The sequence below is a fragment of the Nyctereutes procyonoides genome, unplaced genomic scaffold (assembly GCF_905146905.1).
Source record: "Nyctereutes procyonoides isolate TBG_1078 unplaced genomic scaffold, NYPRO_anot_genome, whole genome shotgun sequence".
In the NCBI taxonomy this organism is placed as follows: domain Eukaryota; kingdom Metazoa; phylum Chordata; class Mammalia; order Carnivora; family Canidae; genus Nyctereutes; species Nyctereutes procyonoides.
Genome location: NW_026575132.1, coordinates 16,130,777 through 16,144,110, shown reverse-complemented (window position 1 = coordinate 16,144,110; position 13,334 = coordinate 16,130,777). Strand labels below are relative to the sequence as shown.

General features: G+C 42.4%; 1 long non-coding RNA gene across 1 annotated transcript in view; it reads right to left on the bottom strand.

Annotated features, from left to right (window-relative positions):
• Positions 1-2,224: 2,224 nt before the first annotated feature.
• Positions 2,225-13,334, bottom strand: part of LOC129523000 (uncharacterized) — a 64,406-nt gene continuing 53,296 nt past the window's right edge. Inside the window, exons 5-7 of the long non-coding RNA XR_008667031.1 lie at positions 6,330-6,395; positions 4,696-4,881; positions 2,225-3,935 (exon numbers count right to left, since the gene is read on the bottom strand). This is a non-coding gene — a long non-coding RNA (uncharacterized LOC129523000). The remainder of the gene's footprint in view (positions 3,936-4,695; positions 4,882-6,329; positions 6,396-13,334) is intronic.

Below are 13,334 nucleotides of genomic sequence, written 5' to 3'. Positions count from 1 at the left end.
ATAGTCACAGAGAGAGAGAGAGAGGCAGAGACACAGGCAGAGGGAGAAGCAGGCTCCATGCACCGGGAGCCTGATATGGGATTCGATCCCGGGTCTCCAGGATCGCGCCCTGGGCCAAAGGCAGGCACCAAACCGCTGCACCACTCAGGGATCCCAAGGACTGTTTTCTTTTATTAGAATGGCAGAAAGAAAAGGTAACCTCAAAAATCAGGGAAGCAGGCATACTAGAAACTAATGTAACATTGTGTGTCAACTGCACTCGAAAAAAAAAGATAAAAATCCAAAAATCAGAGAAGCAGGGATGATTCATGCTTAATAGTTTAAAAGATATAAATAAAGTTTGGGGACAAAAATAGGCAATAAATTGAAATGTGGGAAACCACAGTAGGATGGTAAAGGATTCAGTAAAGTCAGGTTTCAGTGAACAACATCTTGTTAAATCCTAAGTGACTACATTCCAAGATAATAATAATGTCTGAAGTTCTAGGAATGTCGTGAGATGCCATTTTATTTTTGTTTTTTTAAAGATTTATTTATTTTAGAGAGAGAGAGAGCACACGTGAACATGCGGTGGGGATGGGCAAGAGAGAATCCTAAGTAGACTCTGTGCTGAGCATGGAGCCTGACTTGGACTCGATCCCACAACCCTGAGATCATGACCCCAGCTTAAAACAAGAGTTGGATACTCAAGTGACTGCATCACTGAGGGGCCCCATGGGATCCTATTTTGGAGGATTCTTGTAGAATTGAGACAATGCCTAAGATTATATTATAAAATAGTGCCTGCATTTAATGATAGATACACATCAAAATAGATTAGCATGACCTTGAAAATGAAAGAATTTTAAACCTGCTAAGAAAATATTGGAAAGTGTTGTTATAAAAATGGATTTTAAGATATTTTGTTTGAAGAGGACATTGGAGGGCATTAAAAACAAACTCCATCCTCCAATGACAGAGCAAAGGGAAGCAAAGAGTAGTAATGTGATCTGAAATATGCAAGAGTTTGATTCTGTGATAGAACCTGAGACCTTGCATATACCTACTTATGGCTCAATAGCCCCTGGGAGGACTTTTTTTTAAGATTTTTTTTAAGATTTTATTTATTTATTTATGAGAAATAGAGAGGCAGAGACATAGGCAGAGGAGAAGCAGGCTCCTCGTAGGCAGCTTGATGTGGGACTCCATCCTGGAACCCCTGGATCATGCTCTGAACCAAAGACAAACACTTAACCGCTGAGCCACCCAGGTGTCCTGACTTTTTAAATTTTTATTTTATTTATTTATTTGAGAGAGAAAGAGTGAGAGAGCACAAGCAGGGGGAACGGCAGAGGGAGAAGAAGCATGAAGCAAGGAGCTCCATGTGGAGCTCAACCCCAGGACCCCAAGATCATGACCTGAGCTGAAAGCAGATGCTTAACCAACTGAGCAATGCAGGCACCCCAGGAGGGCTTTGTAATTAGAGTTTTACATGAGTTTTAAACTCATATTTTAATTCAATACCTGTTCAATAGGTAAGCCCTTATCACAGGCCACACACTTTTTAGGTGCTGAAGATGTTGTTTTGATCAAAACAAACAAGGTTCTCATGAAATTTCTCTTCCAATAAGGTAGTCAACAGGTAGTGTTGTCCATCATACCTCAAAACCATGGCCCAGAATGACTATTAAATCTTCATTGCAGACATCAGGGTAGAGGAAGGGTACGGAGATTTTTAAGAAGATGCACATAGCATAGAACTTACATTATCACTGACTTAAAGCTTAGTCAAATGGCCCCATGTAGCTGCAAGAAAGGCTCAGAAAAATGTAATCATATAGCTGAGTAACTAATGCAGAGGGGATAACTGGGTATTGAATGGTAACCAGAACTCTATGCTATAATCTATAAGGACAGATTAGAGAAGTTTCAGCCTAAAGCAAGAGGAATCATGATAAAATTTCACATCCCTTTGCAAGCATATATGAAAACTTATAGGGATCCCCGGGTGGCGCAGCGGTTTGGCGCCTGCCTTTGGCCCAGGGCGCGATCCTGGAGACCCGGGATCGAATCCCACGTCGGGCTCCCGGTGCATGGAGCCTGCTTCTCCCTCTGCCTGTGTCTCTGCCTCTCTCTCTCTCTCTCTGTGACTATCATAAATAAATAAAAATTAAAAAAAAAATAAAAACTTTGTAAAAAAAAAAAGAAAACTTATACAGAGAGTTCTGTAATGATCTTTTCTTAAGCTAAGAAGACAGAAAAAGTGGAGAGAGGCTTAAACTATAGAATAAGACTAGCTTAAATGCAAGAAAGATTTTATGGCAGTCAGGTGATTAGGATTATATATTATAAGTGTGTTGTGACTGACTGGATTCCACCTCAAGTATCCTAACTAGTCGTATAGAATAGAATAGGATTTTGTGTGTAATACATTTTTTTTTTTCTGGGCAGAGAGTCTACCCTTATCACCATGTTCTCAATAGCATATGTGAACAAAAATGTTAAGAATTATTACTGTATCTGATTTGATGTGGAACAATCTGACTTTTTCATTCCTGACTTTAGAAAATTATAATCAGCATTTTTTAGTGAAGTGGAGCATTTGATAGCGCTGGTATTCATATTTAAGTAAAGTATCCAGTGCCTTTCCCATCTGTCTCTTTCAGAGACACTCAGGGGCCCCATTAGTGGGGCCTCTACACCCTCTAAACTATTCTCCTACCTTCTCTCTTCTCACAGCATGCAGGTTTCTTTCTGCCTGGTGAGCCACTTGAGAATGTTAATTTATTTGAAATGATGCTCTGAAAAAAAATTTTAAAAGATGTTAGTTCACCATACTGTTAGGACAGTTAGTGTTCATTGGACAAGTCAGTGCTGGCCCCAAACGTCCACTGTTGATTACAACTCCACAAACAGCAAGGCACTTTCTAGGACAAATTCTAGGAAGGGCCTGTGGTTTTAAGAGCCCAGGACTTTGTTTTTGCCTTTCTGGAGACTTCTTTGCCACTTAATGGTCTGTTTGCTTCCAGTTGCATTTGTCTAAGTGCTATAGGAAATGTAAAATCTTAGCCCACAGCTATTCAGACTCCCGGTTTTCTATAGCAGATGCCAGCTTGACTCCCAGATCCCAAGGCCATAACCTCATTTAATCTGCACTTAACTAGTTTCAGGAAAGAGCTGCCCTCCACACTTGCCCCGGAAATAAAATCCCTGCCAAATCCACTTTAGAACTAGGCAGAGTAGAAATAAATACATTAAATGCTTTCAGTTGTTTTTCCCCAATCCTACTGATGCTCTTTACCACCACCCCCAAATTCCATGCCTTGCTATTTCTATTGTTTCACTTGTGTGATATCTTGTTGCTTTTAAGATGTGTCCATTTTGGATGTGTCAGTTTTACTCTTAAAATGGAATCCTTGAAAAGAAAAATGGAATCCTTGGCCAAGTTGGCTTACTGAAGTTGAAACTTTTTCTTGCAATGATTTAAAGTGTTCCCCTCAGTGTCTTCTGGTAGCCTTTTTGACAGCAGCCTCCTGAAATCAAGCTGATATTAGAAACACTGTAGGAGGAGTCGTCTCATTAAACTTGACAGCAGGGAAAAGTTTAAAGAAGTCTTTGTAACCAAGTTTGTCCCCTAGAAACAGAGCTCATAGATTTTAGGGCACGATCTCTTCCTCATGATGACTCTCTTGCCCTAGAGTGGAGACAAATCCATTTTTATCCTCACAGCATGGAGTCCATCTTGCACTGCCTCTAGAATTTTCCTATCAGAAGGGATTAGGGTAGCAAACTGGGAAGATGTAGGGACCAGGAAATTTATCTTAAGAGACGTGTTTGTAGAGAAAGTGCAGTTGAAAAAAGAACGACAAAAAAAAAAACGAACGATTTAGATTGCATTTGGTGGTGGTGGTGGTGGTGGTGGTGGTGGTGGTGGGGTTGCTAGGACCTTGGCCCCTCTGGAAAAAAAAAAAAAAAAGATCTGGTTATATAGTCAAAGCTTTGCTGGGAAAAGGCAAAGAAAAAGTCACAGAACAGGAGCAGGAGCAGCTGAAGCCAGTGCCCAAGCACAGTCTACCCTGCTCTTCATAGACACAGTGTTGGAGCTGCCCCACCTGGGCCATCTGGTAAACCTCTACTCATTCTCTGAGGCTTGTTTCAAGCAGAGCCCCCTGCCAAGCTTTTTTGACTCCCTTAAGGCTGTAAAATTCTGCATCTTTCATGCCACAAATTCCTTCTGCAAACGTCTGCTATGATGCAGCCTGGTATCACATTGGATAATTGCTTACTTGTTTGAACACCCCCACCCCCCAATTAAACTAGGCATTCCCCCGAGGACAGAGCTATTTTATTCAGCTCTTGTATCCCCAGCGGGGTAAGTGTGTAATGCCTGGCTTGCAGCCGTCTCATAAACTTTTCTTGAATGAATGGATACATGAATGAAAAAGCTGAATTTGAGAGTACCAACAATCGCAACTCAAGAGTGATCATAACCATTCCTTATTTTTCGGTACTCCCTAGTCCCTTTTGTGCCTCTACTTCTAGTTTCTGCTGTCTGATAGCTTTTTCTTTGAAAACAACAGCGATTTTATAATACCCTCAAATGTGTGGGAGAGGAAAGCAGCCAGGACCCAGCGAGGACTGCACATCCCTGCTCCAGGACCACAGTGGCCTCACCTGCAGCGAATCTAAAAGCCGGAGCTGGCCAGGATGGCTCACCTGGGGCCCTAGGTCTGGAGCAGCAGTTCTGGCTGTCAGCTGGGCTCCCCGAGCCTCTGCACTTCGTGACTCCTGAGGCCGGAGGGCCCTGCAGCTTCCTCACTTGAGTCAGGTGCCTGGCCTGCCGGGACGTCTGGGACTGGTTGCTATCCCTCACAGCACAGTGGTCTCAGAGTAGTCAGATTTCTGATTGGACACGAATATAAAATCCCAGTGAGTTTCACTTTCCCGGTAAACACTATTTAATACAAAAATCTAAGGGAGGAAGGGAGGGGGGTGATGAGCAACATTGCTTCAATTAAAACAACTCCACCTCCCCCCCCCAAAAAAAAATAAATAAAAAATAAAATAACTCCACCCCACCCCAGCTGGTTCCTTCACTGTTACGAAGTTTGTCCAGATCGTCACCTTACAACGGATCACTTTAAATTTACTGTAACCAAATCTAAGTCTTCTGCATTACCTGGCATTTAAGCAATCCCTTTCCTCCCTTGCTCCCTGAGCGTTTTAGTAGTTAGAAAGAACGCAGAATTCTGCAAGTGTTCTCAGAAACAAATTTGCCATCCGTTACGTGCATTTTGTGATGTTTCGAATTGTATGTTTGAAACCAGCATTTACATTAAATAAAACTTAGGAGCAATAGGAGAAATCTCCTAAAGTCTCCATCCTAAGAACATTCACACTTTCCCAGGGATTACTTCGGTAGAGCCACTTAGAATCTATGGTTTCAGCAAATGAAGTGTCCAGTGTAAAATGAAACCATCACATGAAAGCAAGACTTTAAATATTACTCTCATTGCTATGGTTAACCAGTAATCTCCCTGTGAATGTGTACTGGGAAGTGCTTTACCTGTGTAAACTAATATACCCACAAAAATCTCAGGATGTGGTGATATGAAAGCCCCTCAGGGCAATGCTCCACACGAAACCGTTGACCCCTCTGGTCTCATTACGTAAGGATTTTCCCTTCTCCTGGGAAGTAGGTGGAGGGAAGATGCTGTTTGCTGTTGCCTGTTCCTGAAGCCAGGTATGCCAAGGTCTGTGTGCCCTTCCCCAGAAGTATCAGGGCAAGAGCCTGCCACATCTGTAAACTCTGCTTAGCACTCTGTTGAGTAGAAATCATGCTTTGCTGGCATTTTATGTTTCTATTAAAAAATAAGGAGATGCTTGCCCTCAGAGTCCTCGCTGAGGTAAGAAGGCTGATGAGTTAGCAATTGTGATTAGGTGTCTTTAGAGGAGAAAGAAACAGGATCCAAAAAATACACCTTTCCCTATGGGTATCCTTACAGGTGCTTGACTAGAGGCAGAACAATCATAGAGTGAACAATGGTGGTTCTGAGATTCAGGATAGTTTGGATAATTAATTATGATTAAGTGGTAATTAATAATAATTTACATAATGGCAGGTTCCCTACCTTCGGGCTGTCAGCTGGAAGCAGTAATACACTGAGCCATAGGCAACGGGGAAATTGCTAATACTTATCCCATCTTTATTAAAATTGCTGATATTTTGTTCATTATAGATTTTTTACATAATTTTATTTTCCAAAACATCCCATTTATTTATTATTATCTTGATTACTGAGCATTTGTACCCCCTTTCACAGGGCTCCTATGGCAAGTGCCTCACTCACCTGTCCTCAGGCCAGGTCTTAAGCCCAGAAACAACGGGTGGGGTATCTGATACTGCTTGGCCTGCCCTGGAGAGGGAAGAGAGGGACCCTTAGACTGGTCTCTGATCCTTGGTGTCTTAAAATTTCCAAATCACCGAGATAAGAATAATCAAATTCTAGTCAGGGATGAAAGACAACTCAGATCCCCTGTGTACCACTCTTACCGCATTTTACAAATGAGAAACAGAGGGGATCCCTGGATGGCTCAGTGGTTTAGTGCCTGCCTTTGGCCCAGGGCGTGGTCCTGGAGTGTCTGGATCGAGTCCCACATCAGGCTCCCTGCATGGAGCCTGCTTCTCCCTCTGCCTGTGTTTCTGCCTCTCTCTCTCTGTGTCTCTCATTAATAAATAAAATCTTTAAAACAAACAAACGAAAAGCAAATGAGAAACAGAGACTCGTGCATGTGACAGACATGCATGAGATGATGACAAATGTAGAAAGTGGCAAAGGAGGACTTGAATCCATACCGGGTCAACTCCGTAGCCTGTGCTCCAAGAGACTACCCTCTCACTATGTCCCTACAAAAATGATTAATGATGTTTTTTTTTTTCTCTTAGTGGCCTGCTAAAAGTCATGACAAAGTATCTTCTGTCAACTTTTAATAACTTTTTTCCTGGTACAAAAGTAATATATATTCATTGAAGGGAAATAAAATGCACAGAAATGAGAGAAATCAAAATAAATAAAAATCCTACACCAAGAACCACCCACTACTAGCATTTTGTTGCACCTCCAAGTTTTTAAAAAATTTTAAATTTAAATTTTAACTTTTTAAAGATTTTATTTATTTAATCATGAGAGACAGAGAGAGAGTCAGAGATACAGGGAGAGGGAGAAGCAGGTTCCCTACAGGGAGTCTGATGCAGGACTCGATCCCAGGACCCTGGGATCATGACCTGAGCCGAAGGTAGACGTTCAACCACTGAGCCACCCAGGTGCCCCTCCAAGTTTTATTTTAATAAAGATAAATTATATGCATACGATTTAAAAAGAAAATGATGCTACACAGTTGTTTTTAACATGCTTTCTTAACAGTATACCATGAGCGTCTTTTTCTGTCGCTGCTTTTTTTTTGCAGAGTAATTTGCAATAGCTTCATAATATGCATTCACTGGTTCATGAATATTTATTGAGGGCCTGCTACTCTCCAGGCAGCAACTAGGCAGGCACTGGAGATGAGTCAGTTAACAAAACAAAGAATTTGTCCCTCTAGGGTTGACATTTAAATAGAGGGAAATCTTTGAAAAATGAATGAGTAAATGTGTGTCAGTTAATAGGGACTCTATTTTGAATGTTGTCTGGGAGGCTTCCATGATAGGAAGCTGTTTGGGGCGAACCCTATCCCCCTCTCATTCATATGCTGAAGTCTATACCCCACTCCCTCAAAATGTGACTGTATTTGGAGATAGTGTCTTTAGAGAAGTAGTAAGTTAAAATTAGATCATTAGGGTGAACGGAAATCCAAATGACTGGTGCCCTTTATTGGACAGGGAGGGAAGACAGTGTGAACACGTGGGGGAGAAGACAGTCCTCTAGAAACCAAGGAGGGGGACATGGAACTGATTTTTCCCCCATGGCCCTCAGGGAAAATCAATCCTGTCAGCACCTTCTTGGACTTCCAGCCTCTAGAACTGTGAGAAATTAGTTTCTGTTGTTCAAGTCACCCAGCTGGGTGCTTTGTGACAGCAGCCCTAGAGGACTAACAGGGGCAGAGAGACGTCCAAGTACAGCGAGGGGGTGCAAGTCCTGCTGTATCTGGGCAAGTGAGTGCCAACGCCCCGCAATGGAGCTTGCTTGCTTTGTCTAGAGGAAAGGGGCCAGGTATTCGGGAAGGGTAACTGAGGGGAGGATGGAAGGAGGTGAGGTTAGAAGAGGAAGCAGGGGACTGTTATGTCCTAAAGCCCCCTGCAGGCCTCAGAAAGGAGGAAGCCTCTGGAGAACCATCGGACCTGACATACTTTAACAAAGGTCCTTGACCCAGTGAGGACCCCAAAAAGTTTGTAACCTTCTCATCAGTAGATGAACTCATGTAGCAGTATGTGGTAAAGGTCTGCAGTGAGAGGCAGGGGCAGGGGCTTCAGGGCCACTGGCCCAGGGTCCTAAGCCCTCTTGGTACCTCCACCGTCCCACTCTGCCATCCCACTCCCCCATCTGAGAAACTGGATAAATCTCCATTTTGCACCAGCCTCAGACTTTTTCCATGAGTCCCCTTCCACGGGGTCATTGAGGAAGACCTCTTTCCCCAGGCTAAGGCCTTCTGGTCGCTATTCCTTCCTCTCCCTTACCTCTTTCCCATTTGCCCTATCTTACACCTGGGTTCCCAATCCTCAGACTCCCTCTACCCCAACTTAAGCCTTTCTAGTTCACTGGCACCAACTGCCACCTGCTGGAATTCCATCTTACTCTTACTCTTCTCCTCCCACAACCACCCTCCCCTTTCCCTCAGGCTTGGCTTCCCCCAGGGAGCAGAGAAATGGAAGTCTTATCCGTTATCTGCAAGTGAAATTTCAGGGAAGGAGGCATATGGGACTGAGGTCATGGCTACTCTGCCCACTTAGAAGCCTTCTGCCTTCTGCCAAATCAGAGGTACTGGCCACAGGGACAGTAACCAGCTCAGGCTTGGACCAAACTTTGACCAGTGTGCCCCTCTAGGGAAGCCTTGGTTAGTTTCCAGACTCCTTTTATGTTCCTGAGAGGTCCTCTCTTGTGGGAAGAGCCCTCACCAGTAGCTTCTTTTAAGAATGTACGTATGTTTGCCTCCAGCTTAAGGCCACGACAGACACCCTCCCACCCCCCCGCCCCGGCCCCCATCCAGGGCCTATTGACTTTATCAATATATGCTTCATCTGCTCTGGCTACATTTTGACTGTCACGAAATTAAGAGATCAAACTGGTTCTCTTCCTCCAGAGCAATAAAACACATAGAACTGGGGAAAAAAACAAATAGATGCCATTAGTAAGGGTGCCAGTTCAGCCCCAGGTTCTTGGGCTGATCTGTTCACTTGACCACAGCGGAGAGTTGACATTATAAAGACAGGCAGCTGGATATTGCCAAGTGCAAACACCCCAGGCTTAAGAAGGGGAACACCCGGAGGGTCACTGGTCTGGGTCCTCACTCTCACACAGGGCCTCAATGCCACTAGGTTATACCTATATGTACAGAGAAGCATTGGTCTGTTTGAAGAAGGGAATATTATTTTCTCCCAACTTAACTCTGTGTCTCATTACTGGGCCACATCTGTCCTGAATGATGAACCAGTATTTTTAATGAATCCTCTAATTCCCTTAATCGTTTTTGGGAATAGCATAATTGCATTAAACTGAATGTGTGTGGGTGTGCATTTGTGGGTTGAAATTGTTTACTTCTTAGATACTGACATTTAAAATGCACCACCAATGCTGTAACCCTATTTTGGCATGTCTTTTTCTTCTTTGTCTTCTTTTTGTTCTGTTTTGGTTTGCTTTGCTTTAATATGGAGGTTGCCGGTGCCTCTCTTGACCTCTGAAAGGCCATATGAAAACCTGAAACCGAGGCAAGGTGACAAAGTCTGGTCATTCGGCAGTTGGGCCTCCTCATGTTACTTCTTTACTTAGAAAAATAAAATGTTGTTGCAGAAGATCCAGGGTCACCAATGTTCTTCCCAGGCCAGCCAGTTTCTGAATTCTTAGATTTTTGTTGTTGTTGTTTAATCCAGCTGGCAGGGAATTTCCTAGACTGGAAATATCTAAGCAAGACCGAAAAAAAAAAATCTCAAGTGTGAATCCACATCTTCCAGGTTGAGAATCATATGTGCCTCTGGGATGAACTGAGAGCAAGGGAGCTGATTTTCACCCTCCACGATAATCTCAAAATCAGAGAGAAGGTGAGTAGAAAGTTACACAGGTTTCCCTGGGTATCTTACCAGATTTTCATTCCTCTTTTCTTGAGCAAAGTAGCAAAGTGCCTTGTGTACTCTGTTACGAATGCTCATAAAACTATAGTTAAATCCTTGTAACTCCCAGACAGGCATGTACCTCTGTGTTTAGAGGACAAACGACAGCACAAAACTTTTAAGCAACACTTGTACTTCATAATAATACTGTCATCTTGGGTTTGAGGGATCATGCATGACACTATCTGTATGTAGTTTTAAATTCCCCAGTGATGCCAAATATATTTGTGTCAACAGACACTGTTCCAAAATGCCGGAGTTCAATTTAGCTAAATACCAGGGGACTGACTCAAATTACTTTGAAGAAAAAAAATATATCCTTAACTCAGATGGCAAAACGTTGAAAACTTAGAAAAATCTGTGTTACAAAAAGTTGGAAAGTAGTAAAGTAAGACATTTCCATAAAGGCTAATATATTTTGTATTTTCTTTAGGTATATTATTGCCACCCTTTTCAATTCCACATGTGGAAATGCTGTTTTAACCGACTCATGATAGCATCTAATTATTTGCTCTTAACACATCATTGTTGCTAGAAATGTAGAAGTTCGTCTTATATTACGGAACTATTCAATATAGTGAAATACCAATAATCGTAGTAATAATAATCACCAATGTAATATCTAATACTAAAGTACTTCATATGAGCTAGAAGCTTTGCTACTTAAGCACTTTTACGGATTGTTTTATATAAACCTACTAAAACTTCATGAGATGGGTAATTTGCTAATTCTTATTCCAATGAATGGCTAAGATTTCTCTTGAGAGTTTCCTGTGTGGCAGGCACTGTATATGTATTAACTCACTCATTGCTCGCCACCCTCCACAAAGCAGGTGCTCTCATTATTCCCATTTAAGGTACAGAATTGAAGCAGCCCGCCAAAGGCCACATAGTTGTATGTGACATCGCCAACACTCAAACTCAATCTGTCTGACTCTAAGCTTAATCTCTTCCTTACTAAACAGCTGCTCAACACAAATTACATTTTCTTTGAAGCTTTTGTGCACCAGGCACTGTAGCAAATGATCTTCATGTGTTAATTATTCCTCCTTGAGGAGCTTATTGTGTTCCCATGTTTCAAATGAGAACCATAAGGCACAGGCCACTTATGCAGGGTTGAAAACCTGGTCTGGCCTGACTCCCGAGCTCATTCGCTTTCCGTTTTGTTGCACAGGAAAAGGTGGTATGGCTTCTAAAGATGCATGGTGACTCCAAGGGAAACGTATACGCATTGTGGGAGTCCAACTGATCAGGTCCTGAAGTAGGAGAAACACTCCATAAGCACAGCGTGCTGTACATTAGACTCACAGGAGTGGAGACCCGACGACACCCTCTCCCTGTGTCACCCTGCACCTTCCAGGGTGTGGGCCCAAGAAACAGAGAGTGAAGAAGGTTATGTGAGGCTGCCATCTTCAGAAACCAGCCCTAGAAGGCTTCCTAGCAGTCTTGTGGCACATACGACTTATGCACTTGCCCAGGTTGGTTGACATAAGGTCCGAATCTGTACTCACTGGTCCTGATTCCACATTTTTTTAAAGTCATTTGTGTAGTGTAGGTCAGTGGTTTGAAAGGTTCAAGTGACAGGCAAGCAGTTGGAAGCACCAGAGAAACCATTCTTGCAGACTGAAAACCAGCCTGTATTTTTCCTGTTATTCATTTTGAGTTTCCTCTTCCTTACCATTGAACATTGTTTAAGGAATTATTGAAGTACTAAGAGTCATTTCTGTTTTCTTAAATTACTTTTTGACATACATTCCTAGCCTCAGCTGTTGACAGCAACCTTTTGAAAATTTTGGCAATGGTGCCATCCCCGATGTGTGCACCTCGCAAAAGATATTTCTCCTGAAAAAGAGATGTTTCTTTTTTTTTTTTTAATTTTTATTTATTTATGATAGTCACACACAGAGAGAGAGAGGCAGAGACACAGGCAGAGGGAGAAGCAGGCTCCACGCACCAGGAGCCCGACGTGGGACTCGATCCCGGGTCCCCAGGATCGCGCCCCGGGCCAAAGGCAGGCGCCAAACCGCTGCGCCACCCAGGGATCCCCTGAAAAAGAGATGTTTCATTTTCCTGAACTGTATACACCATTGTCCCTTTTATTTGTTTCTTCAGAAATGAGTATTTTCACACTATCATCCACTGTCATTTCCTCTTTCTGCAGTCATCTCGGCTTTTTGTATTTTATCTATACATACAGACATTTACATAATCACAGTTTGACTCAAAATGCTTCAGTCCTTAATCAGGGCTCACTGGGAATTGGGGGCCTCTAGGATTATTTCATGTGCAAGTGCATAACCACAGGCAGTGCCTCCCCCCAGTTACAGCTCTGTGCTAGAAGCGCCAAACACTGGAGCAGAGAATACAACAACAGAAATTTCCTACTCTTTCCCCCCCACTTTATCTACAGCCCTTTACCTTATTTCCAGATTTTAGCATTGTGATTTTTAAATTCTTTCTCTGCTATTGCAGAACCTGCGCAAATAAATAAAACAGTGTATCTATCTATGTGCATAAGACAGAAAATCAGTTGCTGGCCTATTTGAAATAGGTTCCATTTATTATTATTTTTTTTAACTTAGGTTTTCTGGAAAATTGTTGCTGTGGGGTAAATTTGGTTCATTTGCTCAAGGGTTAGTGTTGCTTCTCTTATTTGAAATATGTCATAAAGAGCTGGAGTTTGTAAACCTGGCCCTGAGTGGTGTATGTTTTGGTTGAATAGACATTTTGGTAAGCTAACATAGTTTTTGAACGTAGCTCCAAAAGTTGTCATCAAATCCTAGAATTATAATAGGAAGAAAGTCTGGGAAGGAGGTCATATAACCCACATTTCTGGTTTAACTCAGGCATATTCACATATTCTAAAGATCAAACGGATTAAACCAGCACTCACCTTTCCATCTAACCAATAAACTTGTTTTGCAAAATTTTGAGTGCTCCACAAACATTCTAATTAGAGTTTTCTCTTTGCTGGCTTAGATCCTAAAAGCTGAACACAGAAGGTAACTGAATTTCCTCATGCTTCCTTTTTTCC